This window comes from Syngnathoides biaculeatus, chromosome 7, assembly GCF_019802595.1.
Source record: "Syngnathoides biaculeatus isolate LvHL_M chromosome 7, ASM1980259v1, whole genome shotgun sequence".
NCBI classification, from domain to species: Eukaryota; Metazoa; Chordata; class Actinopteri; order Syngnathiformes; family Syngnathidae; genus Syngnathoides; species Syngnathoides biaculeatus.
The window spans coordinates 4,158,722-4,186,180 of NC_084646.1; the positions used below are offsets into that span (position 1 = coordinate 4,158,722).

At 45.4% G+C, this 27,459-nt stretch overlaps 1 long non-coding RNA gene across 1 annotated transcript; it reads left to right on the top strand.

Annotated features, from left to right (window-relative positions):
• Nucleotides 1-9: 9 nt before the first annotated feature.
• On the top strand, nt 10-27,459 carry LOC133503603 (uncharacterized). Its single transcript, XR_009795771.1, has 2 exons — nt 10-240; nt 27,121-27,459. It is a non-coding gene; the product is annotated as an uncharacterized LOC133503603 (long non-coding RNA).

A 27,459-nucleotide genomic window follows, 5' to 3' on the forward strand; every position in this document is an offset into this window, starting at 1 on the left:
TCGCTCATTCCCGCTAATCACGGCACGAAATGCGGCGCGGCGCGGCGCGGGCAGCAGACAACAGATTGTCGTCGTACCCCCCTCAAGCGAGAACAGTGCAATTTGAGACTGGTGGAAATGTCGCATTGGAACGGGGGAAACTTCCCAGGAGATCGCCGTGGCAACTCGCTGAATGGAATCCACGAGCTTGTTAGGCCCATTCGTGTCACCTGCTCACCAAGGGCGGGCACAAAGGACCTCGTGAGTAGAGTTCGATTCCTTTGGAATAATCTGGATTTTACCTTCTAACATGTGTTTTAATGCATATTCAGCGTAACGATGGGTTGCATATTCGATCGTTTGGGTTTTTTTGTTGTTGGTTCGTATTCGGCTGGCAGACCGTAGAACACCAAACTAGGTACTACTAGGTACATTGATCCCAAAGTTAAAGCAACCCTCGCTTCTTTCCAGAAGAAGTCAGCACAACAAAAGCATAAAGTATATTTACTGCCAAAGTCATTTGGCAGAGCACTTAAGTAGAACATAACTCTTCTTTATCGGGGAGGGGGGGGCTCCGTTAGTGCAAAGTCACCGCTCGGACCTCAAGGAGCCAAAGTGAGACGTGATCCAGGGCCCGCGTCAATTCCCCCCGACCGAAATGTATCCTCTCTGCTTATGATGACATTTTCCGCTCCCGTTCGCCGTCTCGGCTCGCGTGTTTGCTTTTGGCGCGCGCCTCCGTGTCAAGCGCGCCGGTGCTATTTGTCGCTTGGACGCCGATGGCTGCGATAATGGCGGCGCTGACAGTGAGAGGTGCTTTTGTTGGCTGGCGGAGGCGGCAGAGGCCCTCGACGCCCCTCCTGTTAGCTCAGGGAGACGCACGGCGGACTTCCCCCCCCCACCACCGTCACAGCCTAACACTGGCACTGCTTAGTGGTTGCATGCTATTTCTCAAATGTGCATCTTTTGGAAATATGAAGGCATGAAGTGTTTTTGCTCCGTGACATTTATTATTTTAGTGACGCGATAATGACGATAATAACATGTGAAACGTGCAAGCCACTCGGTTAAGCACAAACCCCGACCAAGTCTCAAATTAATAACTACATTTTCATATGAAGCAGGATAATGTAGCCTGAGGAATTTGTATGTTGGTGAGGTTGTGGTTAAACTTCTCAGCGGTGCTTTGAGGTACGAGAGCCCAATTTACCAGTATCTCGAGATTTTTTTTTTTTTTCCAAACTTCAGATACGAGCTTCAAACGGGGGGCTGTGAATTCAAATCACGTCACAATAGCGGGATTTTGGGAAATCACAAACATTTCTTCCAAAAGGAAGAAGTGATTTAGTGAGAGTAATTTCAATAATACACCCACTGTATTGAAAACAACCACATGTTAGCCTTTCAGTTTGCTAGCTTAATGCTAACACCAATTATGTTATTTATGTCTGTCTATGTTGTGGTTGTTTACCCTTAATGTAAATGATCGAAATAGAAATTAGGCAGGAATTTACCTGCTGAAGAATATTTTCCCAAGTGTTTTAATTCATCTATATAAAAGTACTGACATAAATGTGCTTTTCCACCATATTGGAATTTATTGAACGATACCTGTATCATTTATTCTTTCCTTAGACTGATCAATATTAGTGCCGTTCACCGTTAGCGCTGCTGGCCTTTTACCTCTCGACAGTGTATGACTATCCTATTTTCATCCATCCATCTTCTTAGCCGCTTATCCTCATGACGGTCATGGGAAGTGCTGGAGCCTATCCCATCTGTCAAGGGGCAGGAGGCGGGGTGCACCCTTGAACTGGTTGCCAGCCAATCGCAGGGCACATAGAGACAGACAACAGTCACACTCACAATCACACCTTGGGGCAATTTAGAGCATCCAATTAGTGTTGCATGTTTTTGGGATGAGGGGAGGAAACCCAGAGTGCGCGGAGAAAACCCACGCAGGCACGGGGAGAACATGCAAACTCCACACAGGCAGGGCTGGGATTGAACCCAGGACCTCAAAACTGCGAGGCCAACGCTTTCCAGCTGTACCACCGTGCCGCCGACCATTCTGTTTTGTTTTGTTTTTTTTTTTTTTGGGGGGGGGGGGGGTTTGCTGCAGGAGATGTTATAGTTTCATGATTACACTATACAAAACACCAACCAGTGGCTCTTAACTCCGAGTTTTACAAGATAGGACCTCAGTTGATGGTTTTTTTTTCCCCTCCTATTTTCCTACTTTTTGCATTATGTGGCAGGCCAAAATGAGGGATCCAATCAAGGTTGAAAAACGCCACCGTTTGATTGCAGCCGCGGCAACCACTCTGACATCTGACTCACTCTAAAATTCAGACGCACTTGAATGGCGTTACGAGCTCAGTCGCCAAACGGACTAAACTCAACAGTTCAATTAAAAGTCGCAGTCGGCACTGAATTTGAACGGCTCTGCAAGTTGCAGCCCAGCAGTGCGTTCATTTTGCCTTGCTTTATGATCCATCCCGTTTCTATGGAAAATATGAAAAATATTCCCAGCTGGGCGGCACGGTGGCGCAGCTGGAAAGCGTTGGCCTCACACTTCTGAGGTCCCGAGTTCAATCCCGGACCTTGCTGTGTGAAGTTTGCATGTTTTCCCCGTGCCTACGTGGGTTTTCTCCGAGCACTCCGGTTTCCTCCCACATCCCAAAAACATGCAACATTAATTGGACACTGTAAATTGCCCCTAGGTGTGATTGTGAGTGCGACTGTTGTCTGTCTTCATGTGCCCTGCAATTGGCTGGCAACTGGTTCAGGGTGTACCCCGCCTCCTGCCTGTTGACAGCTGGGATAGGCACTCCCCTTGTGAGGATAAGCGGCAAAGAAAATGGATGGATGGATGATTTGGGGATGTGGGAGGAAACCGAAGTGCCGTGAGAAAACCCACGCAGGCACGGGGAAAACATGCATACGCCACACTGCAGGGTCCGGGATTGAACCCGGGACCTCAGGGGTAGGCTCCAGCACTCCCACGACCCGAGTGAGGATAAGCGGCTGGCTAAGAAAATGGATGGATGGATGGATGGATGGATTCCCAAGTGAACTGGTTGCCGGACAATACCACGGGCACATACATTATTGTCCAAAAATTCCCCATTCATCTCTTTGGCCCATGCGGCACTTACTTCTGCTTATCCCTACAAACCGTGCGTGCGCTACTATTTACTGTTTTACAATGTTGAAATGACTGCCGTGAAAGAGGTCATTAAAATAACAAAGCTGGTCCCGTCCAAAAAAATCTTTGCCGAAAACGGGACGTCGGTGCGCGTTTGCGTGTGGACATTTTCCGCCTCTTCCAGAGCGTGCGCGCTCGTTGTTGTGTGCATGCGAGCAAGCGTCGGTGAAGCCAAATACCGCGTGTGTGCGAGTGGGTGATTTCAGCTCGACGAGTCCCGCCACCCAACCATCTGTCACCACGGGGCCACCGTGTTCTGAAGCCAATCATCTCCTTCCAACAGCTTCTAGCATCCTCGCTCCATTTTCCAACAACGCTCGGCCACGCCAAACACACACTCACCACCGCAACGTCTGCCACATGCCCGCTATCAGCAGACGCACTGACTCACACTCGCAAACTTAACTATTGCACAAAGGCCGCCCCTTGGACGCGGCTCTTGTCTCGGTTCCAAGTTGCAGATTGTTTGGAAGTTCACTGAAACTCAAAGGAACAAGTTGGGCTGCAGTCCTTAAGTCCTGAAGAGAAGACTATTGTGGTGTGGTCGCAAAAATAATACGTGCGCAGTATCATAGAAAAGATCATTTAGTTCGAAACGCTTTTATTATGAAGGGTTGTTTGGCCAATCACAAAGCTGTTTCCTGGGCTTCCGGGCGTTTTCGAGCGTTTTGACTCGTCTTTAAAGATCCAAACCAAATGAAAAGGAAGAGAACGCTTTTCTTTCAACAGTTCACTAGTTTTTTCTGTTCTTCAATAATCAACAGCTGAGCATGGGTTGGTTTCACCAAATTTACTAGCTTGCTTGCTCGCTTGTTTGTTTTTTATGTAGAAGGAAACTGGAGTACCTGTAGAAAACTCACATAACCACGGGGAAAACATACAATGGAACTTTCCGACTGGCGATCTTCAGCTCCGCCCCCCCCCCCCCCCTTAGCTACAGTTGCCATGCCCCGCAATCTTGCAAAATGGCAAATGTACATAACAGGTTTGAACTGGATTCTCTATCGCGTATTCCAGATAATATTGGGGTATGTTTTTTGCCAAATGAGTCAGACTTGTCCAAGAGAGTTCTACGGAGAGGTCTCAACTATTTCACACAAGGATATGTACACGGAATTAAGGTTTTGGACGGAGCGGGACGCAATGTCAGAGTTACAGCGAAACGTTGGTGATTGATGCAAAAAAAAAAGCTTGACGCCTCACAAACTTCACATTGAAATCCAACAGGATCAAATAGTGGAATCGTACTGCGCATGTAAAGCAGGGTGAGTACTTTTTACTTGGAAAGATCGCGAGTAATATCATTGTAGTCTTCAGAAGTGAGTGGGTGTATTCATTTGTATTGGCTCGTTATAGAACCCAGTGCTCTGTCTTAAAAGTCTGATGTGATACCAATCGGCAAATAGACATTTCTCTTGCGTGACATGGCGCATTTACGTATCACTAACCCGACTCTTCGGCATAAAACATGACACACTTCATTCAGCAGGTCAGTGATACGCTAACAAAGTGAAAGTTGTTCTCCTGCAATGTATAAAGCGCTGATAATAATTCAATCAAACTCAGAGAAGATACTTCTCCCCCACTTACCGTCGAACATACAGCCTTGTCTTTGTTATTGTCCACATTTTGTTGTACGTGCGCTCTTCCGCTAGACTTAATCCATCGTAGACACTTCGTCAACTGTGTTTTAGGCTTTAGAAAATGAATCAACCTAGCAGGATAGCTTTCATCAGAATTGTACGTTCCCCAAGCGCATCTGAGGACAATTTTCTTTCCAAGCGCACGCTACTGTCGACCAGCATTGCTTGTGGGACATGAAGACAAGAGGGGCGTGTCAAGCCACTAGTTAAGACAATGATCTGATTGGCTATTATTGTACGAGTAATTGACAGGTCGGAAAGGTCCATTTCCGCAGAGGAGAGTCCAAAGATTCAAATCCTAAATCTCAACTTTGAGACAGCCATGCTGAGCTCTGCTTCACTATTTTGAAAGTCGCACTTGTCCAAAATGTCTTGATAAGCTCGACTGTTAGCTGCTTAATGCCCGTTTGAAATATTATAGAATGTGAGAAGAAGCATTTGTGCATGGATAACTTTCACTTTTGAATTTTGCATTGATTCCTGATGTTCACACGCAGTTCTGAATAATGCAGCCCGTTCACGTCTTAGTATGAGATCATATAGAAGACCTTGCTTTGAAGGATTACGCGCACAAGCACAGATGTGAACAGTCTCGTGTGAGCTGCCTGTCATCTCATAAATAGTTCAACCTTCTCGTGAAAAATAGATCTCACACTGCCTGTCACGGCAGCAGATATAGGTAGCGAGTCAGCGCTAGGCCGTCTGAGCGCGGTAGCGTGATCGCTACCTGTGCACTTTTGAGAGGTATTCGACATTGGCATTTCGGATTTATTGTGCTTCCTGTGAAGTGGTCGGATCTCAATGAGTTTTAAAATTCTTTCTACTCCTTTTCGGACAAGCAGTAAAGTAGAAGTGACTAGTCAAAGAGTCGACGTTTGAGGTTTGAAATTGACTGACCGCTAATCGCATGTTTTTAGCGTCTCGTCTTCCAGTAGGCCCAATTACAGACGCTGACATCATCGGATCTTAACTCCATCCTCTGTGGAAAAAGGCAAAACACTGTTTGTCAAATGAGTGGGTGAGAAACTACCAAAATAAGATGCTTGTGGATGAGAGTAGCGCTTAGCTTTGCTAGCGTCTGTGATTTTGATCACCGCTACTCTTGAAATATTCATACCGGCTGTAACTCGGGACTGGCATGGAGAAACGAGGGCAGCGGCGCCATCTTCGTTGCCATGATGTTATTATGGGCAAAAATGCACGTCACGCGACTTTCCGACTGCGTGGCACGGCACCTGTCACGGGACGGCTCCCGGCTCCGCTACCCACGACAAGCCTTGAAACCTAAAATGAAACTACTCCCCCGGTTACTTATCGCATACGTAAATCTATTCTCAAATATAGTTGAAACAAAAACAGTGAAACAGAACGGCTTAATTTTTCTGAAGCCTCACGATGATGTCCCATCTCTCAACATTCGATGCCATGGAACACGAGACCAAACGAAAGAAAAACGTAAAAAATAACTGACCCTGTTAGCGTTAGTACTAGCGCGGCGTTAGCATTAGTGCTAGCGTGGTGTGAGCCCTAGTGTTAGCGCAGGGCTAGCATCAGTGCGGCGCTAGTATTAGCCCTAGCATTAAACTCTTTCTGTGTACCATCTTTGTAAATATCTCGTGTTTGCATGTGGGTTTCAATGTGGGCGCTTGCGGCTTTTACACAGCTGCGGCGTATGTATGCACCAAATGGTATTTCCTTGACAAACGTACCGGGCGAGTCTTATAAACCGGGTGCGCTCTGTAGGCCGGGAATTACGGTACACTCATTCTGTTTGAAGTTAGTCCATCAGGGGATGTTGTTGTGTATTGAAAAATATCAATGATGTCATCGATTTAACTGCATCGATTCATTTTCATCACATTACGGTCAACTACAAAAACTTTTCAGTCGAGTCAAAACTTAACTGGCAGTACATAGTGTTCCATTATGGGATATTCATTTCTTTTCTTTTTTTTTTTTAAATCTGAATCCATCAGTATTTATGGGATATTTCTGCAAGTACGAATGACCACGTTGTCGCATGATTCCTGTTAATGGCAAACGTAAGCATTAGCGCTTATTCCATTTCATTGGACGAGGTCCAACCCGTCCACTCCTTTCGCGGCAGGTTAATTAGAAGTTAACCGAGGAGTGCACTTCACCGATGGAGCACACTAAAATCTTTGACACACCTGATTTGCACTGTGTGTCCACTAACATTGTAATGGGCTAAGAGTGCCCAACTACTCATCTACTGTAAGTGCTGCCCATTAAAAGTAGAGAGCGCATATCAAAGTCAATGCGATCTGTGAAAGACGTAACAGACACTCGGAAATTAGCTTCGTTCGCTGCATGGCACTTCCGCGGGTGTAGCGGTAATTGATTTTTAGAAAGCGCGTCAAACCCGCGCGACGTGACGGCGCTTTTTCTTTTCATGCTAAAAGGGGGATGTGCTTTATATTGAGGGGAAATGTAAAATAACTTGATTTACCGTGGTGTTTTTTCGGTTGGAGCGGCAACCACTTTGGTAGGCTGCATGCCGGGAAAATTACACCGTTGGACTTATTATTTTGAACAAAATTATTCTGTCTTTATGAGCAACAGTGTACCATAATTTTCACACTCGCTATCTAATCATGTGGGTTTTTACTTCCACTTTTGCTTTTAGTGTTGAAAAAGGGACAGGAGTGTGGGGGGGGGGTTATCAAAATGAATATGAGACAAATGGATTTAGATCTGTTAAACAACTCGGGTTCGAGTGAAAGCAGGGAGCAGGCGGACTACAAAGATGGAGGTACACACAGGAAAGGAGAGGAATGAAGATTAGCCGAAGTAAAACATAATATATGTGCGTGAATGAGAGGGGTGGAGGACGGAGAGTGAAGCTCCAGGGAGAGGAGATGGCGAGGGTGGATGACTTCAAATACTTGGGGTCAGCAATAGTGAGTGCGGTAAAGGCTCCGTCACACCATGACATTCTCCTCAACGTTCTCTGAACATTTCAAAGCGTTCTCAAACGCGGATGACACATCTGGCGTCTGATTAAAGTGCGTCTAACGCATGACTTAACGTGTGCAACAGCGACCAAATACACCTAAAAACCATTAGCGTGTGCTAACGCGTCACTGGCGCGCGACGAGCCATTTGTGAACGTTAGATGAGCGTGTTGAGCGTGTGACTAAACAGGTGAATAACGACAGAATTTTTGCTGGCGTGTAATTTTTACAGTGGAACAGGAATGAAAACGTTGGAAATATCATACTCACTTCAGTTGTTCTCGTGAGTTTGTCAGCATCATGCCGCCTAGACGAAAAAAAGGTGGGGTGCGGACTTCGGCAACTAGCGCTGCAAATAAAAATGCAAAGCATCAGTTCGGGAAACGCCCAATGGACGCCAAAGGACGTTCGTTTGACTTTAGTTACACGCTGTGTGCGCTACGGGATGTTCAGTTGTCGTTGATAGGTCACCAGTGAGTCATTAACGATTAAGTAACAACCAAGTAACGCTACAGTAACGACTGACTAACGATAGCCAAACGCGTCCAACGCTCGGCGAACGTTAGTACAACGTTCCACGAACGTTCTCGAACGTTCTGCAGCGTTTAAAATTAAACGTTGATGAACGCTGGTTTCGGTGAGAACTTTTGTCCGCGTTCAAAGCTTTTTTTCCGGACCGGCGTTCTCCGCCAATTCCCAGCGATCATTGACGTTCACTAGCGTTCAAACGACGCTCTTCTGGCGCTTTCCCGGCGACAATGCGCGACGACCGACGTTTCCTCAAACGCTGTAGAACGCTGACCAGAACGTCACGGTGTGACGGGGCCATTAGGAAGTGAAGAAACGGGTTCAAGTGGGATGGAAGGTGTCTGGTGTTCTATGTGACAGAAGAGTCTCCGCTAGGATGAAGGGCAAAGTTTATAGAACAGTGGTGAGGCCGGCCATGATGTGCGGATTAGAGACGGTGACAGTGTCTCATTTGGCCACACTGCAAATTCCCCCACTGTGGCTTTATCTCAAGTGCAGCGCGAGCGATATGATCACAAAGTCACTTCTGGCCTCAGCAAAACATTCCGAGACCGCGAGGACCTTTTGCATGTGAACGGACATGCGGCGTGCTGAGGTGCGAAAACGCAGCACGCGGGACGACCGGTGTCCGCTGTCAGCGCCGCCAGAGAGCTTTGAGCAGTCACTTTGGGCGCTTCGGCCGGTGTCATGTGACTTGTATCGAACGGCAATGTGATTCGCTGACCTTCGGGCTGCCTCATGCCTTGCTAATGTAATCTAGTGCTGGCTCATGGTTCGCCCTCTTGACTGTTATTTTTCTTTCCTTTATCAACGTGTAAGCACAATCGCGGGCTTGTGCTCGACTGCTCTTTTCATTAAATGTTGTCATCGGGGTTCTGGGTAAGATGGAGCCTGTATCAGCTGACCATGCAAAAGACGGGATGCACCCTGGACTGGTCGCCAGTCAATCGCAGGGCATATACTGGGCGTCTACAAGGGTCTTAACAATATAGCCCGGGGGCCATTTGGAGCCCACTGTCCATTTTTCAGTGGCCTGTGGCATATACTGAAAATAACAATTGACCCGGCACACAACACTTTTTAAAAATGACTACTAATGATAAGTGGGGTTTGTGTAGCATTTAAATGTGCAAAGATCCAAAGCAACTTTTTTCTAAAATTTTATTGAATTGATTAGTATGGGCGGCACGGTGGATCAGCTGGTAAAGTGTTGGCATCACATTTCTGAAGACCCTGGTTCAGTCCCGGCCGCACCTGTGTGGAGGTTGCATGTTCTCCCTGTGCCTGCGTGGGTTTTCTCCGGGCACTCCGGTTTCCTCCCACATGCCAAAATCATCCAACTTTAATTGAACACTCTAAACTGCCACTAGGTGTGATTGTGAGTGTGGCTGTCTGTCTCCATGTGCCCTGCAATTGGCTGGCAACCAGTTCGGGGTATACCCCGCCTCCTGCCCATTGACAGCTGGGATAGGGTGCAGCACTCCCCACTACCCTCGTGAGGATAAGCGGCAGAGAAAATGGATGGATGGATGAATAATATATTAGTAACCGTGAATAAATATGTTTATATGTGCCTCACGATTGGCTGCAAATAGTTCAAGGTGTACCACGTCTCCGGTCCGCGGTTTTCTGGGTTAGGCTCCAGGATGCCTGTGACCTCAGTGAGGATAAGCGATGTAGAAAATGGATGAATTGATAAACATCGTTGTGATTCAGAAGCAAAAAATGCTCAATGTCAAGGTCCGATCTGTAAACATGACATTAAAGTACACACTATTGAAAATTTTCAGCGTAGTACTGATTGCTTTTGCTGTGGTTCTGAATGTGAAGACAAGATTCGGTTGCTGCCATTAACTCTTTGCCTTTAACCTTTAACAGAAATCTGTGATGTAGTAGTTTTTTCAGCATAACTATAACTATACATTATTATGCCCAATGAGTGAATCAGGGCAACTGGACTTATTGTTCCTTGAAGACGTTTCACCTTTAATCCAAGAGGCTTTTTCAGTTCTAAAGTCTTTGGTGTGGAGTTTCTCTCTCTATCCCTTGGTGGGTGTGTTCCTTTGGGGCGGTCAATAACGGGCTCAATATTGAAAAAAATGTCAATATTTTCCATAAAATGGGACTTGAAGTGCTGATCTTTCAGGGTTAGAGATTCGCCCCTATGGTATTTATGTAATTTGAGCCAAAAAAAAGAATATCCAACAAACATTCCAAAAGTTGGGCATTGATGGAACCATCCAGCCAATTCAGTTGAAATAAAAGTACTTATTGGATAATATTGTACTGTACCAATACAAAAAAATGATGTTTTCAAGATATTATTCAATAAAAAGTTAACTAAAGATAGCGAAGCCGAAGACAAAAGCTGGAGAGGGATGAAGTCGAGGGGAAATGGGAATTAGGGTGGGATGTGATTTTCTCTCTCTCTCTCTCTCTCTCTCTCTCTCTCTCACCAAAGGAAAACATTTTTTTTTTTTTTTTAAATCATATTCACACATAGACATAATCACACACACGCGCGCGACCAAGAACTCGGCGTGACCGTGGCGGATTTACATCGCGAATACAAATGCATATAAGCGCACCTAAGCAGCGTGGATTGTGCATGCATGGTTGCACTTCCCTTGGCTGTGGCCACGGTTGCTAGGCGACCAGTCATTCCAGTTGTTGGAGGGGACCTGACATTAGGGAGAGCAAATTGACCACAGGAGGCTTTAATCTGCCATGAAACAGCAACTGCCACACGCACGCACGCGCGCGCGCCATTTGAACTTTATTTCAACATTTATTCCTTGCACATTAGTTGATACGATTGGCCCTGCTGTGTGACCGTCGCTCTCTTCATTGGCCAAATTTGTACACTTTTCCCGGCTGCCAATTTTGCACACTTTGCCGCTTTAATTACGTTGGTTTTATGCGCGTTTAATAATGCTTTTCGTATGGCCGTTGAAAATCACGCTTGGATTGCAAAGAGAATCGTGAGACGTCTTTGGATCTATGGAAGCAACTATTTATTTATTTGACAACTATGAAAATGCAATTAACTCCATCCATTCGTTTTCTTAGCCGCTTATCCTCACAAGGGTCGCGGGGAGTGTTGGAGCCTATCCCGGCTGTCAATGGCCAGGAGGCGGTGTACACCCTGAACTGGTTGCCACCCAATCGCAGGCCACATGGAGACAAACAGCTGCCCTCTCAATGCCGTCTGCAATTAAATCATATTTTTCTCCTATGTTTCCTCCCAGATCCCAAAAACAAGCAGTTTTAATTGGACACTCTAAATTGCCCATAGGTGTGATTGTGAATGCGACTTGTGCCCTGCGATTGGCTGGCAACCAGCTCAGGGTGTACCCGGCCTCCTGCCCGTTGACAGCTGGGATAGGCTCCGGCACTCCCCGTGACCCTTATGAGGATAAGCAGCTAAGAAAATGGATGGATTTTCATATTCAGCCTTGGTGGTTGTTAAGTGCTCGAGAAATCAGGTGTCAAAATCAGATCCGGACCCCCACATGATTATATGTGGCAAATCATGTGTATCAACTTCCATGGTTTTTGTTCAAATCTGTACCAAAATTTAAAATTGTCATATCATAAATGATAATGATGAGATATTGCAAGCATTTTTTTGCGTTACCAAACATCAGCAATAGTTGGGAAAAGCCATTTGCTTTGGTTTTGGATCCCAAAAGTGCAGTCGTTCATGAATGTCACATGTAAATATGACGAGGAGATCAAAAATTTTTATGGTTTCGCAGGCGTAATGGCCCTCTGAGGGAAAGCGTTACGACGATGTGGCCAGTGACAAAAATTACTTTGACACCCCTGAATTCTGTACAGTGCTTATTTTCACGCTTATCTTGAATTTACGAATTTTGTATCTTGTTGACATCTCATGTTGGGGTTTCCGCATGGCCACGCCTCCTCAAGGCCTCGTCTGCTCTGATTGGTCAGTTTCCACATCCGTAGCTCCTTACAAGAAACAATGATGCACTTCCGCCATTTACAGTAGATCAAATTACTGCGTACACCCACTCAAATTTCTGTTCATATTTTACTATATTTTTACAACACAAGAAGTGAGACTTTTCTGCAATTTTAAGTAATCAGTGTCTAGATTTGCTACTTAGGTCCAATTTGTACGTTGTCACACTTGTGGGTGTGGCTACTTGTACGTTTTCACACTTGTGGGTGTGGTTACTTTCCACAACTTCCTGTTGTTCACAAATTTCCATTTTTCATCACTGCTCCACATGAAAAGATGTGCGGCTTTTGTGAGCTGCCGTAATTCTTCCACACGAATCGCTTCTCGGGAACAAACATTGCGCTCTAGTTATTCAAACGTATACCTATTGTCGTTTCCGAGCTCTTTTGTGCGCAATATGTCACTTCGATAATATGTTTCATATATTCTGGCCTTGTTACAATTACCGTGCATTTGACCATTTACTTTATGTCTGAATTATGATGCGGCCACCTTCAACGATCACCGAACCTGTTACACGATCTGATATCATCGTCAGACTTGGTTCTGCTTTATGAGCAATAACCCATTCACCCCGGGGGTATATCAATCCGAATGCATCTATTAAAGTCTGCCCGGGACATTATTATGATTAGTCGCTTTGTTTTTTTTTTTGTTTGTTTTTTTTTTTGCCCCCCCCCTCCCCTCCATTCTTAGGCTGGAACACCGCAAAATCTGAATGTGAAATGGGTAAGAGTGACGTGATTATTTTTGCACAGCAAATCTTCAACCAGCCATCCATTTTCTGAGCCGCTTATCCTCACAACTTTGCCGGAGGCGGGGTACATCCTGAATTTAGAGTGTACAATTAGTGTTGCGTGTTTATGGGATGTGGGAGGAAACCGGAGTGTCCGGAGAAAACCCACATAAGCGTGGGGAGAACACGCAAACGCCACAGAGGCGGGGCCGGGATCGAACCCCGGTCCTCAGAACTGTGAGGCCAACGCTCTACAGCAAATCTTCATAATTGTGATATAAATCAGAGTCATGTGTCTATTTTTAGGGGTGTGGGGGGGACAATCCATCCATCCATCCCTCCATTTTCTTTGCCGCTTATCCTCACGAGGGTCACAGGGAGTGCTGGAGTCTATCCCAGCTGTCAACAGGCAAGAGGCGTCGTACACCCTGAACTGGTCGCCAGCCAATTGCAGGGCACAAAACGGTCACACCTATGGGCAATTTAGAGTGTCCAATTAATGTTGCGTGTTTTTTGGGACGTGGGAGGAAACCGGAGAGCCCGGGGGAACATGCAAACTCCACGCAGGAGGGGCCGGGATCGAACGCTGGTCCTCAGAACTGTGAGTCCCAACACGCGACACCTGCGCCATCTTCATAATTGTGATATTAAGTCATGTGTCTTTTTTAGGGGTGTGTGTGGGGGGTGGGGGGTGACAATCTCACCTTGTTTTTGAAGAGCAGATGGTTGCAGTTGTCATCATGAATTAGTGATCCCTGGGAGGAAAATTAAATTAAATTAAATTAAAAGAACATCGGTGCCACGGTGTCTCAGCTGGTAAAGCGGTGGCCTCACAGTTCTGAGGTCCCGGGTTCAATCCCGGACCCGCCTGTGTGGAGCTTGCATGTTCTCCCCGTGTCTGCGTGGGTTTTCTCCGGGCACTCCGGTTTCCTCCCACATCCCCAAAAACATGCAACATTAACTGGACACTCTAAATTGCCCATAGGTGTGATTGTGAGTACAGCTGCTTGTCTCAATGCGCCCTGCGATTGGCTTTCAACCAGTTCAGGGTGTCCCCCCGCCTCCTGCCCGATGACAGCTGGGATAGGCTCTGGCACTCCCCGCGACCCTCGTGAGGATAAGCGGTGGAGAAAATGGATGGATAAAAGAACATCCGTATTCATGATAGTACGGGCCACGTCTGTCATATAAATGTGAGCAATCGGCATGTCGAGACCAAATGCGACAAACATGACTGCGGATGCCTTTGACATATTACAAATATTCTCACCACTTAATATGGCTCCATTTTTTGTTTGGGAATTCCAAAATAGCATCCACAATTGGCCTTTCACCTGGCGGATGATAGCTGGACGAACAACCCCACCCAGTGGTTAGGGGACTCACTTCTGTGAGTGCCGGAAGCTTCCGCGGCCTCGGCGACTCCTGAAATGGAGCAGCGGCGACAAAACAAAGCCACGAATGCGTCTTCATTATGAAAATGGAAAGTGAGTGAAAAGCGCATTAAGCAAGCGATTACGCTATTGATTCATCATTAAGGAAAACCATGACACGAGATTCATAATTTTGGGGTCGTTCTCGTAATAAGTCAAACATATCTATCATAGTTTTAAAAAAAATTGTGAAAGTGATCATTTTGCATGTTGATGGTCAGCCAAAAAGCATAACTACTCTTATCATATTTCTCATTGTGTTCTCATGTAATTAATTTCCTGTATTCATTTTTTTAATATGCATAATATTTTGCTTACTTGGTTGTGTTGATTATTAATTGAGATGGATCGAGCCACAAATTTGTTTGTTTTTTAATTTATGGTATGTTGAGGAAATAGTTATGCATCACGACAAGAAGTATCGACGTCACGTGCATAATTTGAGCTCCTTCTTTATACTTCAGCGCGATTACTAATATTGCTAAATACCGTCATCCGAATAGATCCCACCAGTCCGGGCTATCCCCTCCTTTTTTAAAAATTCATATCATCCATCCATCCTTTTTTTTTTTCTGGAGCACCTTATCCTCACAAGGATTGCGGGAGTGATAGAGCCAATCCACGCAATCTTCGGGCAGGAGGCAGGGAACACGCTCAACCAGTTGCTCGCTAATCGCAGGGCACATACAAACAACCATTTGTACTAAAAATGTACTAAATTATTAAAAACAGAAAAAGTCACCAACCAGAAAAAATATACATATATATAAAAAAAAACTAAAATTGAGTGCGACCTACACATAGCAGTAGCCATACAACTTGTGAAAAAGGAAGTATTGCAGTGCTGGTGAATAAATAATGACGTGCTGTATTAAGTACCATCCATCCATTTTCTTAGCCACTTATGCTCACAAGGGTCGCGGGAGCGCTGGAGCCAACCTAGCTGTCAACAGGCTGGAGACGGGGTACACCCTGAACTGGTTGCCAGCCAATCGCAGGGCACATAGAGACAAACAACAATTTGCACTCACAATCACACCTATGGGCAATTTAAAGTGTCCAGTTTAACGTTCCATGTTTTAGGGATGTGGGAGGAAACCGGAGTGCCCGGCAAAAACCCACGCATGCACAGGGAGACACTGGGAGGACTGGGATTGAACCTTGGACCTCAGAACTGTGAGGCCAACGCTTTCCCAACCTGAAACCGAAGCAGTAAATGTCATCCATAAAAACATCAAAGTAGCAGCCGAGGTGCTAGCGACGCACTGGCCTCGGCCTGCAAGTCAGCAGCAGCATTTCCTTCTGGTTCAGGGTGACGGCCAGAATCGCCGCCATCAGCGTGGCCCCTGCACTTTGCTCTGCACTCAGGTGTTCGGCCCTTTTTCCAAACGACTGTTCGGCTCCAGTACTTCATTCTCATCATCATCTGTTGGCGTGTGTGTACAGGTACTGTAATGTACATTGACTATGTGTGCGCTTGGCTGTAAAAGCTGTTTGCAGTACTAGTATTTAAAAGATTTGCTAATGCCGTGTGGAGTTAGTCGAATATGTGTGGGGTCAACTGGTGGTTTGGGAGCCACAAGTGGGTCCTCGACCCACAGTGGGTGGGTCGCAGAAAGCTAGTAAAGAAAATTACACATACTGTATTGGGATTCTTTTTTTTCAGTACTGAACCAAGCCGTGTTTATTCAATTCTGAATATAAAAATTTTTATTTGAAAAATTCATTAAACTCATTCAGCATTTATTAGTTTTTTTTTGTTTGTTTGTTTGTTTTTGGGGTAGGGTTTTTACTTGTATTGCATTTTCAATGTGCTCCAAGTCTGTTTTGACACGTTTCTGTGCTTTGACATCCCATCAATGGTTCTTTTGTCGAAGTGGCTTTACATATTCGTTGTGTTGTGATATAGATCGGGCGGCACGGTGGCTCCGCTGGTGAAGCGTTGGCCTCACAGTTCTGAGCACCAGAGTTCGATCCCGGCCCCAGCTGTGAGTAGTTTGCATGTCCTCCCCGTGCCTGTGTGGGTTTTTTCCGGGCACTCCGGTTTCCTCCCACATCCCCAAAACATGCAACATTAATTGGACACTTTAAATTCCCCGTAAGTGTGATTGCGAGTGCGGCTGTTTGTGTCAATGTGCCCTGTGATTGGCTGGCAACCAGTTCAGGGTGTACCCCGCCTCCTGCCTATTGACAGCTGGGATAGGCTCCAGCACTCTCCGTGACCCTCGTGAGGATAAGCGGCTAAGAAAATGGATGGATGGATGATACAGATCGCCACCCATTCTTTTTCTACAATGCTTTCCCTCCTCATTCGGGGCACCGATTCCGTTCGATTTTGGGCGAGAGTTGGGATGTACCCTAGTCAACAATAAACTACCATTCACAGTTTAATTATGTTTGAAGTATGTTTCATAAATGAGTTAGAAAGGCAGCAAGAATTGTGTTGCGATTTACTTTACCATTCCCGGCACTCTTATAGATACTGGCATGAAACTATGGATATCTATTTAAAACTACATCTCTTTGTTGAATTCTAGTGTTTCGACCGCCACCCGTGAAAAGACCAAATATCTCAATTCGGTAATAAAAGTTTGGGGAAACCGTGATGCAACCCAATCATCTGTGTGTGGTATAAACTAAATAATTCATCACGGGCTATCACGCGACGGCGCAGTGTCTGAGTATTAAAGAACACGACTTTATAAATCGCGAGGAATAAATGTGAAATTCCTGCAGCTAAAGCCGTGATTGAATTCCTCATCATCTCTGATCATTACTTCCATTTTCCTAATAACCGCGAGCCATCAGCGGCTCGGTACTGTCATACAATAAAACGCCGCATGTCAACATCCACAACAGGCTGCCAAAAGGCAATCATACCGACCACAGAGCGGCAGAATCCAACGATGGGGGGTGGGTCATGTGACTGTAGAAAAAGCTGTTCATGAAAAGACTGTCGAAGGGAGGAGGTGAGGACGGCATAACGGTGACGAATGATCACTTAGCAGACACACTAGGCGCCAGTAGCAGGTGCAACAAAAGTTTGCAACGCCCAACGGAAACTTATGCTGCGTATGGCTGAAACAACAATACAGCCGCTTGAACGTGGAAGTAGCTCAAATGCAGCAGAGTGTGACATGGAACCACAGCGTACAATCTTATTGTACACAAATTATGTATTTGGTATGCGGCCTTCTTCATAGTTTGTGTGCAAACCGCCTTATGTATTTGTTTCGAGAGGCCATCGGTGAGTCATGTCCACACACAGCAAATTCTGAATAAAAAGGAGAAAATCAAATTGTACAGAACTACAGCTCAAACATTGTATGGTCTATATTTATTTCAAGCAGTGGTGATCGCTGATCTAAAAAAAAAAAAAAAAAAAAGACTGGATAGCGCATGCGCATGATCGGTGTGTCGATTGGTTGACGGCAGTTGGTCGCCATCTTGGTCCTCCCAAAACGGGTGGAAGACGTGGTTTACAGGTTGGATTATGGTGGTGTTTTTCTTTTAAGTTTGGTCATATAGAATTGAAACTGGTCGTGTGAACTTGACATTTTTTCAGTTCTGGTAACATGAAGGAATTTTTAATTTGACTTGGTAAGCCACAAAAAGGCTAAGTGCAAAGGAAGGACATAGAACACCGTGACTAGCAAGAAACCTTGCATATTACCGAGGGCCCGATTTCCGTGACATGTTAACTTTTGCCAAAACACGCTGTGAAGCACTATCATCATAACATAGCAAAAGACTGAGTAAAAACATTTAATTTTAAGTCAATCAGTTAGGTATATTTGGGGAAATAAGCACTCGCAATGGGCAAATACAAGCTAAAGGCATCGTTCATTTGTTGTCCCTGCAACGTCCTATTTCACACAGAAAATTTCAACGAGTTTCCTCGCATTTGAAAATCAAATTCAATTTGCAGAGTCCTGTGTTATGAAATTCATCCAAAATTTCACAGAAAATGCGTTTTTCTTGCTTATCCGCTGATGAAGTTTGGGAAAATATTCACATGGCTTTTTTGCGAAAAAACGTCGGCTTATAAAGGTGAAGCAGAGAGTGAAAAGTCAACAAAAACAAGTGAATTAAGCTCATCAAAAAATTAAAAAAAAACTTTTACAAACAAATTTTTAATAGTGTCAAAGTAAATCTTTCCAACTTACCTGTGGAATGTTTTCTCACAGCCACGAAAATGGCAATCAACGCACAGGTCAGCATGGTTATTTTGGGAGTATCAAGATGGCGGATAGCGACGTCGGTTTTGGTGCCCAATGAGCCATGTTGTCAGTTTTTTTTTTTTTTTAGATCAGTGGTGGTGACTACCAAACTGGCACACATGCAAGTGTCACATGCCTGAGTGGCCACAGGGGGCAGTATTAAGTCTCCCGGGGAAGGTCTCCAAAGTCGCCACTCCCGCCAATTCGTGAACAGGATTTGTATGTTGCAGGGACCGCGAGGCTGTTAGCATACTAATGGGGCCATATGGTCACAAAACAAACAGCAACTCTCCCGCCTTATTGCTCGTAATGAGGTCACGAAGATGGTGGTCTCGTTCAGACGGAGCGAGGGGCCGTTCGGGAGCGCGCTGGAAGTTGCGGGCTGAGCCACCGGGACACGACGTCTGCAGCCGCTTGTCTCGACCGCATATGGGAATGATAACCGAGTGATGTCCGGCGCCTTCTCAGAACTTATTACACTGTTGCCGTGTACCGTAGATAATATGTAAATATGATGTGAATATAATGAGGTTTACAAATTCGTATCTACCTTGAATGAGATGAAATACAGAATAATTGTATCGCTTTTATTGTTTGTATTTATTTTATGGTTATTTTAGATGGCAGGAAACAGTAAACATTATATTCCCTGAATTGTATAAACGACTATACATGACCAAGCAACAAAAAGAAATGCCTGAGGCTCTGAGCTAAATCTTTCATTTGGATACACAACCGAACAGACTAAAGCAGCGTAGTGTGTAAAGAAGCGTTAAAAAAAAAAAGAACTCAAAAGTACTAAAGTTAAAACTTGCATCATGTTACGCTATCTTTGCCATCCAGGCGAAACTCCCTCCATTCACTTTCCATCATTCCCAATAGGAAATAATTAGAGACAACTTCATTTTTGGGCAGCATGGTACCCTAGTGGTTTGCCTTGCCTCGCAGCCGACAGATCCTGTTTGATTTCCTTCCAGCTTGGAGCTTGCATGCTACCCCGTGCTTGCGGGGGTTTTGTCCCAGTACTTGCTCGCATATCAAAATACTGTACATGCATGCTAGCTTAATTTAACACTATAAATTGCCCATAGGTGTGAATGTGAGAGGAAAAGAAAATCTGGGAAAATTATGAGTGCAATGATAGTAGTTATGAGTAACATTCGTAGTTGGCTATTTATGAATTTGCCTATTTGTAGATGGGGGTGGGGGGGGGCTCCTCTGTTATTCACGGAAATTTACTCTTTTTGCAATCAGGCCCAGACCATATCTAATCTCAAAATATTGCTTTACTGCCATTTTCTGGCAAACAACTAGGGTGGAACCTCGGAGTTCGAACATAATTTGTTCTTGAGAATGTTGAAAGTCTGATTTGTTCAACCTCCAAAACACTTTTTTCCATAGGAAATAATGTCAATTTGTTTAATCCATTCCCAACTTTCAAATACTAATTTCCGATTGAATTTCTATTCATCTAAAAACATGTACACCCTGTATTCAAACAATAAAAAAAAATGCATGAATTTTAAAGCAACTTAAATGTGTATCATTTACCTTTTGTGTTGGCAGCAGTGCATGGATGTGGATAGAGAGAAGGAGGAAGTTTTACAGCAGAGTCTCCCATGATTTGACGATGTAATTCTCCAGTAGCGCCTCGGTCGAACTCCGGCGAATTTTTTACGCTAATTTTTTAATCGAAGTCCAATTTGTACGACCCCCGAGTTGTTTGAACGCCTTGTATATTTTTGCTATTTTTGGCACGGCTCTGTTCTTGCCGGACTCTTCTCGCAATCAAACAAAATCGTCGAATATCTTCTTCGTCCGGCCCTGATAACGCGACTCGCTTCCATAATCAAACTGTGAAATGTAACATTTGAATCGTTGATTTATGTTTTACATCTCAACAGCAGCGATTGAGCTCAGGACTCACTCTGATTAACAATCTATTTGTGGATTAAACATGACACATTGCTACCCACTGGAAGATCTGTGGTGTCACGCGCAGGGAAAGCAACATTATCGGCATCGTCACGTCACATCAGCATCACCACACACACACACACACACACACACACGCACATGCTATCATATTTGCTGACTGGATGAACCAAACGTATGTCTATTTTTTTTACATTTTTTTTCATTGAATAAAAGCGAGCAAGTGTGCTTCACCTGAACGCTTTTGGAGGTAGCTCGTTGACCAGCTGGTCTGCCTTTTTGATGTTCTTCTCCTCTTTCATTCTTCTCGCTTTTCCTCTTTCTCCATCAAACCCTTCTGGGTACTAATTAGAGCTCAAAGCTGCTGCAGTGTGTGTGTTGTGCCTCACTCACTTCATGTGTGATACCGCCAACTCAGACAACAAGCTATAGGCTACCTGTCAACCAGCACTTCAATGCTCGCCATCTGCTCGTGCTGAAAAAAAAATGTTTCTAAATAAGTCTCTCACACACAAGAACTGGAATAAAAAAAAATGTAATCATTTTTTGTCACACAAGAATACACCGTACCTGAGGAAAAAGATCCTGCCCGCTACATCTTTTTTTTTTTTTTTGTTGCCCTGAAAAACAAATCGTGATTCATGGACTGTTTCTTGCAGAATAAAAATAACAAGTTTTCTCGTATTTTTTTTTTTGTTAGCAATCCTACTTTGAAATTAATTTAATAATGATTTGCTTCTGATTTCAAAGCGAGTATCCATCAATTTATTATTTTACCGTAATTCCCGGCCTACAGAGCGCACCTGCTTATAAGCCTCACCCAGTACATTTGTAAAGGAAATACCATTTGGTACATACATACGCCGCAGCTGTGTAAAAGCCACAAGTGCCCCCATTGAAGCCCACATTGAAACCCGAGATATTTACAAAGACGGTACACAGAAAGAATTTAACGCTGGCGTTCACCCTAGCAGCATGCTAGCGCTAACAAAAACAGGGTTGGTTAAATAAAACTTACCGGTAAATATCTCTGAGACACGGCAGTAACACAGCAGCAACACGCTAGAACAGCGCTAACAGGGCCAGTTAAAAAAAAAGAAAAAGAAATCGGTAAAAGTCAATTCCTCGGCACAAATATTCCACCGGTTTCATTCTTGAGTGCCCCCCTTGTGGCCATTAAAAAAAAATGCACAAATTAGCTACATAAACCGCAGGGTTGAAAGCGTGTGAAAAAAGTCACGACTTGTAGAGCAGGAATTACTGGTACATACATAGGGCGCAGCCGTGTAAAAGCTGCAAGTGCTCACATTGAAATTGACATTGAAACATGAGAAATTTACAAAGAAAGACGATAAACAGAGAGTTTAACACTAGCCCCGCTGTGCTAACACTAACGCTAGCACCGGCACGCGTGATAACGCTAACACTAGCCCTGCCTAGCTAACAGGGCTGGTTAAAAAAAAAAAAAAATTCCACTAAAAATCACTGAGACACGGCAGTAACACGCTAGCGCAGCGCTAACAGTGTCGGACCAGTAAAAGTCACTTCCTCGGCACATATATTCGGTCTCACTCTTGCCTTTTATGCTCGAGTGCTCCCTTGCGGCCATTAGAAAAAAATGCACAAATTAGCCGCATCACCGCATAAACCGCAGGGTTGAAAGCGTGTTTAAAAAAAAAAAAAAAGTTGCGGCCAGAAATTACGGTATGTATGATTACATGAGGCATTAATTGGACACGCTTAATTGCCCCTAGGTGTGATTGTGAGTTTGACTGCGATTGGCTGGCAACCAGTTCAAGTTGTACCCTGCCTCCTGCCCAATGACAGCTAGGATAGGCTCCAGCACACCCGTGACCCTTGTGAGGATAAGCAACTCAGAAAATGGTTGGGTGAATGAATGGATGAGGCGATATATCACTGTCATAATGGCCCTCTAAGGGAATCCATTACTACAATGCGGCCTGCGACACCGCTGTTATTCATATCTATTATTTGCGTATTTATTGCAAGTACCTTGATTGCTTTAAGTGCAGTCACCTGAACGGCTCCATTTTAGGTAAAGGTGTCGGAAATCAGCTTATATGATGAAGCCTTTTCATGGAAGGAATCCGGCACATTCTGTCCATGGCTTTCATTTTCAGTCAAGGCAAACTTTTCCTTTTTCCTTTTTTTTTTGTTTTTTGGTTTTTTTTTTGGGGGGGGGGTCTTAACTGCACACTATTACTCGCTCACAGCACATTCTTTCTTCCAATTGAAGCACTCAAGGGACACAATATCTGCCCCGGGGGGGATTGAAGCATTTTGGAAGTGACGCTTTTATTTCTCCGATCGTTTAAAAAAAAAAAAAATTCCCTCCATGACTCCATTTCCTGCCATTAACATGATGCGCTTTTAAATGGCGCAAAAAGACCCACTTTGGAATAAACACCTGCTACGTAGAACGTTGAGAGCAGAACTTTTTTTTTTTTTTTTTTATGATTTGCAATGAAGTTTCTCCTTCGGCTTTCTGCTAATTGACTTCGTTTGGTACACCTGCGCAAATCCTTCTTGAAGGAAACCAAAGCGACTTTTGATTGTTTCAATACAAAATGGTTTGCACTCTACAATGCCTGTCGCAGCCATCAACTTTGAAATGAAATAACTAAGTGAATGCTTCAATTCGCCAGCGAGCTGGCCGAATGACTAAGGACGGAGCTACAGACGAGCGGTGCCGTGGGATTTTTTTTTAGTCTAAAACACTTGTAAGAACCTGTGAGTTGATATCTTAATATAACCTGTGTTGTTATTGCTGGTCCCTGGACAAGTAATTAAAGCCGATGGCGTGTCTATCAAAGTTATTTTATTTTATAATGAATGCCGTATCACATGCACATTTGTCAAATGGTGTATGCAGTTGCTGAGGCGGAAAATTGATGAAGGGTTGGGGCCCGAGTGGGTCTGGCCCCATTCATCCGCAAGGGTGTCCCTTCCAGCAAGTCCACCAGAGAACCCGACCGGGGGGGGGATGCCACCCATTCCCCAGGACCAAAGGGGGGTCCCCATCCCAACCGGAGAACCCCAAGCAGTCTGAAAGGGAGGGCCACGGGTGCCAGACCACCATCCGCTAGACCCAATACACCCCCCGCCACTCGGCACACCTCACTGTCGCTGTCAGGTTTAAACCCAACCGCTGCACTAAATATGCAAATGAAGGGACAGAAGCGGTCTTCGATTTGGCCCGTACTGGGAGGGTTTGGCTGACCAGACACCCGTTCTGAGTCAGCCTTACCGGTGTATCTACCGCTTTTCCGGGTCAGGTCGCGGGGGAAGTAGCTTCAGCAGGGATACCCAGACTTCCCTTTCTTCCACTCCTTCCAGCTCTTCCGGAGGGACATAGTCTCTCCACCATGACCTGGGTCGTCCTCGGGGTCTCTTTCCGGTGGGACATGCCCGGAACAGTTCACCAGGGAGGCGTCCAGGAGGCATCCAAATCAGATGCCCCAGACACCTCATCTGGGTCCTCTCATTGCGGAGGAGTAGCGGCTCGACACTGAGCCCTTCCCGGATGACCGAGTTTCTCGCCCTATCTCTAAGGGAAACCCCGGACACCCCGCGAGGAAACTCATTTCGGCCGCTTGTATCCGGGATCTTGTTCTTTCGGCCACGACCCACAGCTCATGCCCATAGGTAAGGGTAGGAACATAGATCGTCTGGTAAATTGAGAGCTTTGCCTTTCGACTTAGCTCCCTTTTTACCACAACGGACCGATACAAAGTCCGCATCACTGCAGACGCTGCACCGATCCGTCTGTCGACCTCCCGCTCCATTCTTCCCTCGCTCGTGAACAAGACCCCGTCATACTTGAACTCCTCCACTTGGGGAAGGATCTCATTCCCGACCCGGAGAGGGCATGCCACCCTTTTCCGACTGAGGACCATAGTCTCGGATTTGGAGGTGCTGATTCTCATCCAGCTGCTTCACACTCTGCTGCGAATCGCTCCAGTGAGAGCTGGAGCTCACGGCTTGATGAAGCTAACAGAACCACATCTTCTGCAAAGAGCAGAGCTGCGATGCTGAGGCCACCAAATCGGTCATACCTCTACGCCTCGGCTGCGCCTATAAATTCTGTCAATAGAAGTTATGAACAAAATCGGTGACAAAGGGCAGCCTTGGCGGAGTACAACTCTCACCCCTTACCGGTGTCCCTCTTTTTTTTAGTTTCTCGGGATAAAAGTTACAAAGTTACAAATTCAAATGGAGCAACAGATGACAATACCAATACATAGACGAATATTAAAGTAAACCTTTATGACAACGGTGTTGAGGAGTATCTGCTTTGAAGTCAGCAAGGTGGTACATCACTCCTCAAGGTGTCGCTGGGTCACACTCCAGGTCACACTCTGGCTCACACAGCCGCTTGCAAAGATGCATGATATAACAATAATTCTAACAGTCGCCACCACCCCGATCCATCGCCGGAGACCACAGGTTCAACAGTCATCAACAGCGCCCAACACGGGAGCCAAATGCCGCCTAAACACGGTTGAAGCCTGCCAAAAGCAAGCCCACCCGTGAGCAAGAGAGGGTAGAGGAAGGCGGGGACACGGCGAGGGAGGAAGAGGGACCGCCATCTCTCTGTGGCCGACATCCAAAAGGGGTTAGGTCAGACCCCAAGAGTCAAGGCAAGCGAAATGTGAATACCCACCAGCCGCCCACTGGGAACCATTATCACTGTACTGTGATCCTGTGTGGTGGGGTGGAATACATTAGAGAACTGCGGGGATGAGATGGGACTGTCACAAAGCAACGATGACCCAAAAACGTTACCATGTCATTTTCTGCATTGGAGATGCACCCTCGAACCGTGTGGCAAGCAACTTTTAACTGTAATTCATTGTTTATCTATTCTAGACTTTCAGAATGTCAGAGACCATTTAGGGAGACACTTGGGAATTGATTTAATTTGTGAAATTGCATAATGTGTCAACAATTTTTTGGTATGATGCACCTTTGGAGACTACAATGTTCATGTTTACCTGAATGTCACGGGCACTGAGTGTACACTCGGCAACTCCAGCAGTGAAAAGGCCTTCGCCAAGCTCATCTGTCAGCATTCTAACGCTTGATTCACTCCGACGACTTTGGCTCAGTATCTCAAATTTTAAGCTTTGCAGGCGAATTCGAGGGGGAGCAGACGGCACTTCCCCGTCGTCTTCCACCTCCCGCGGCGGTCACACGTATTTTGCGCGCTTCTCTCAGTGGACGCCGCGCTCAAAGGATGCCCCTTCGTGCCCTTGTTATTGGAAACCCTCTCAGGATAAATAATGAGAGGCATCGGTGTGCCAAATGTCCTGTGCAGGAAACCGGAGGCATTTCTCTGCTAACAGCATCTGTTGGCAGCGAAACATCGTGCTGATTCATCAATCTGGACACAACCACCTTGTCTTCAAGTTAAACTTGGCTATTTTTATAATAATATACACCAGCTTTAATTCAATAGACACTTTTCATAAGCTTTTCCCAAAATCGGAGAATGAGGCATTTTCTGATTTTGATCAAAGAGGAGAAAAATGGCTCATATTTGGTTCATAATTGTTGCCACATGTGCATCCTGCTTGTGGGAAAGCTGAAGTGATGTGACATCGCTCGGCCTAAATAAATCCATCCATCCATTTTCTTAGCCGCTTTATCCTCACAAGGGTCACGGGGAGTGCTGAAGCCTATCCAAGCTGTCAACGGGCAGGAGGCAAGGTACGCCCTGAACTGGTTTCCAGCCAATCACAGGACACATAGAGACAAACAGCCATACCTAAGGGCAATTTAGAGTTTCCAATTAAGGTTGCATATTTTTGGGATGTGGGAGGAAACCGAAGTGCCGGGAGGAAACCCACGCAGGCACGGGGAGAACATGCAAACTCCACACAGGTGGGTCCGGGATTGAATCCAATCTGTAGTAAACAATTTTTAAGACTGTTTTCTTCATTAGGTCTGTAGGCGATATTTCAAAAATTGACATATCAGCTGCTGATTGTACTGTTCCACTTGACATACATCAAGAGACCAACAACAGGATGCCTGACCGTCAGTCCAGCCCAGGCCACCACATCGTTCTGTGCTGCGAGGATTGCTTGTTAGCATTAAAGGGGAAATCCAGTGCTTTGCATGAACAGGGTATCCAATAGGTCATGTAACATGTACCCTATTTTGACAATGTGATATTAAATCATCTCTCATTTAATAATGTTTTGAGAGGATTTTTATCGAGAATTACGAATTTTCAGGGGCGCTGCCATTTTCACGAGTCACATGACCTCCGTGCGCGGATGTGACGTGTACTGTGCCGCAAAAAAGGCTTGACTACATGGGACACCATTTATCCCCAGCGCTGATTTCTCTGAAGAAATAGCTGTATCGGTTAATTGGGAAGACGGAGGAATACTTCCATACAGATTTGAACCTGTGGCTGAAATTAATGTTGAATATTCGTATGGTTCTTCAGGCGGAATGACGCGGAGTCTGACTATTCGGAGGCCTACACGCAGGACATAAGTGCCTAAACACAGGCCCCCGGAGCTCCGGGCCGGGAGCCGCGGATGGTTCTTCGGACGGGAATGACGGACGCCGAAGCTAGGCTAAAGGCCTCCACCGCCACCGAAGCTCAGCTAAAGGCCTCCGCCGACGCCAAAACTCGGCCAATGGCCTCCCTGGATGTCGAAGCTCGGCTCGCAGCCCGCCTTTCCCAAGGCAAAGCAATTTGGTTGTTTTAAATACACATATTCTCTGGTTACTTTGGCGCTAAACCTCAGCTGAGAGTGACAATAAACAGCTTCAAGTCTCA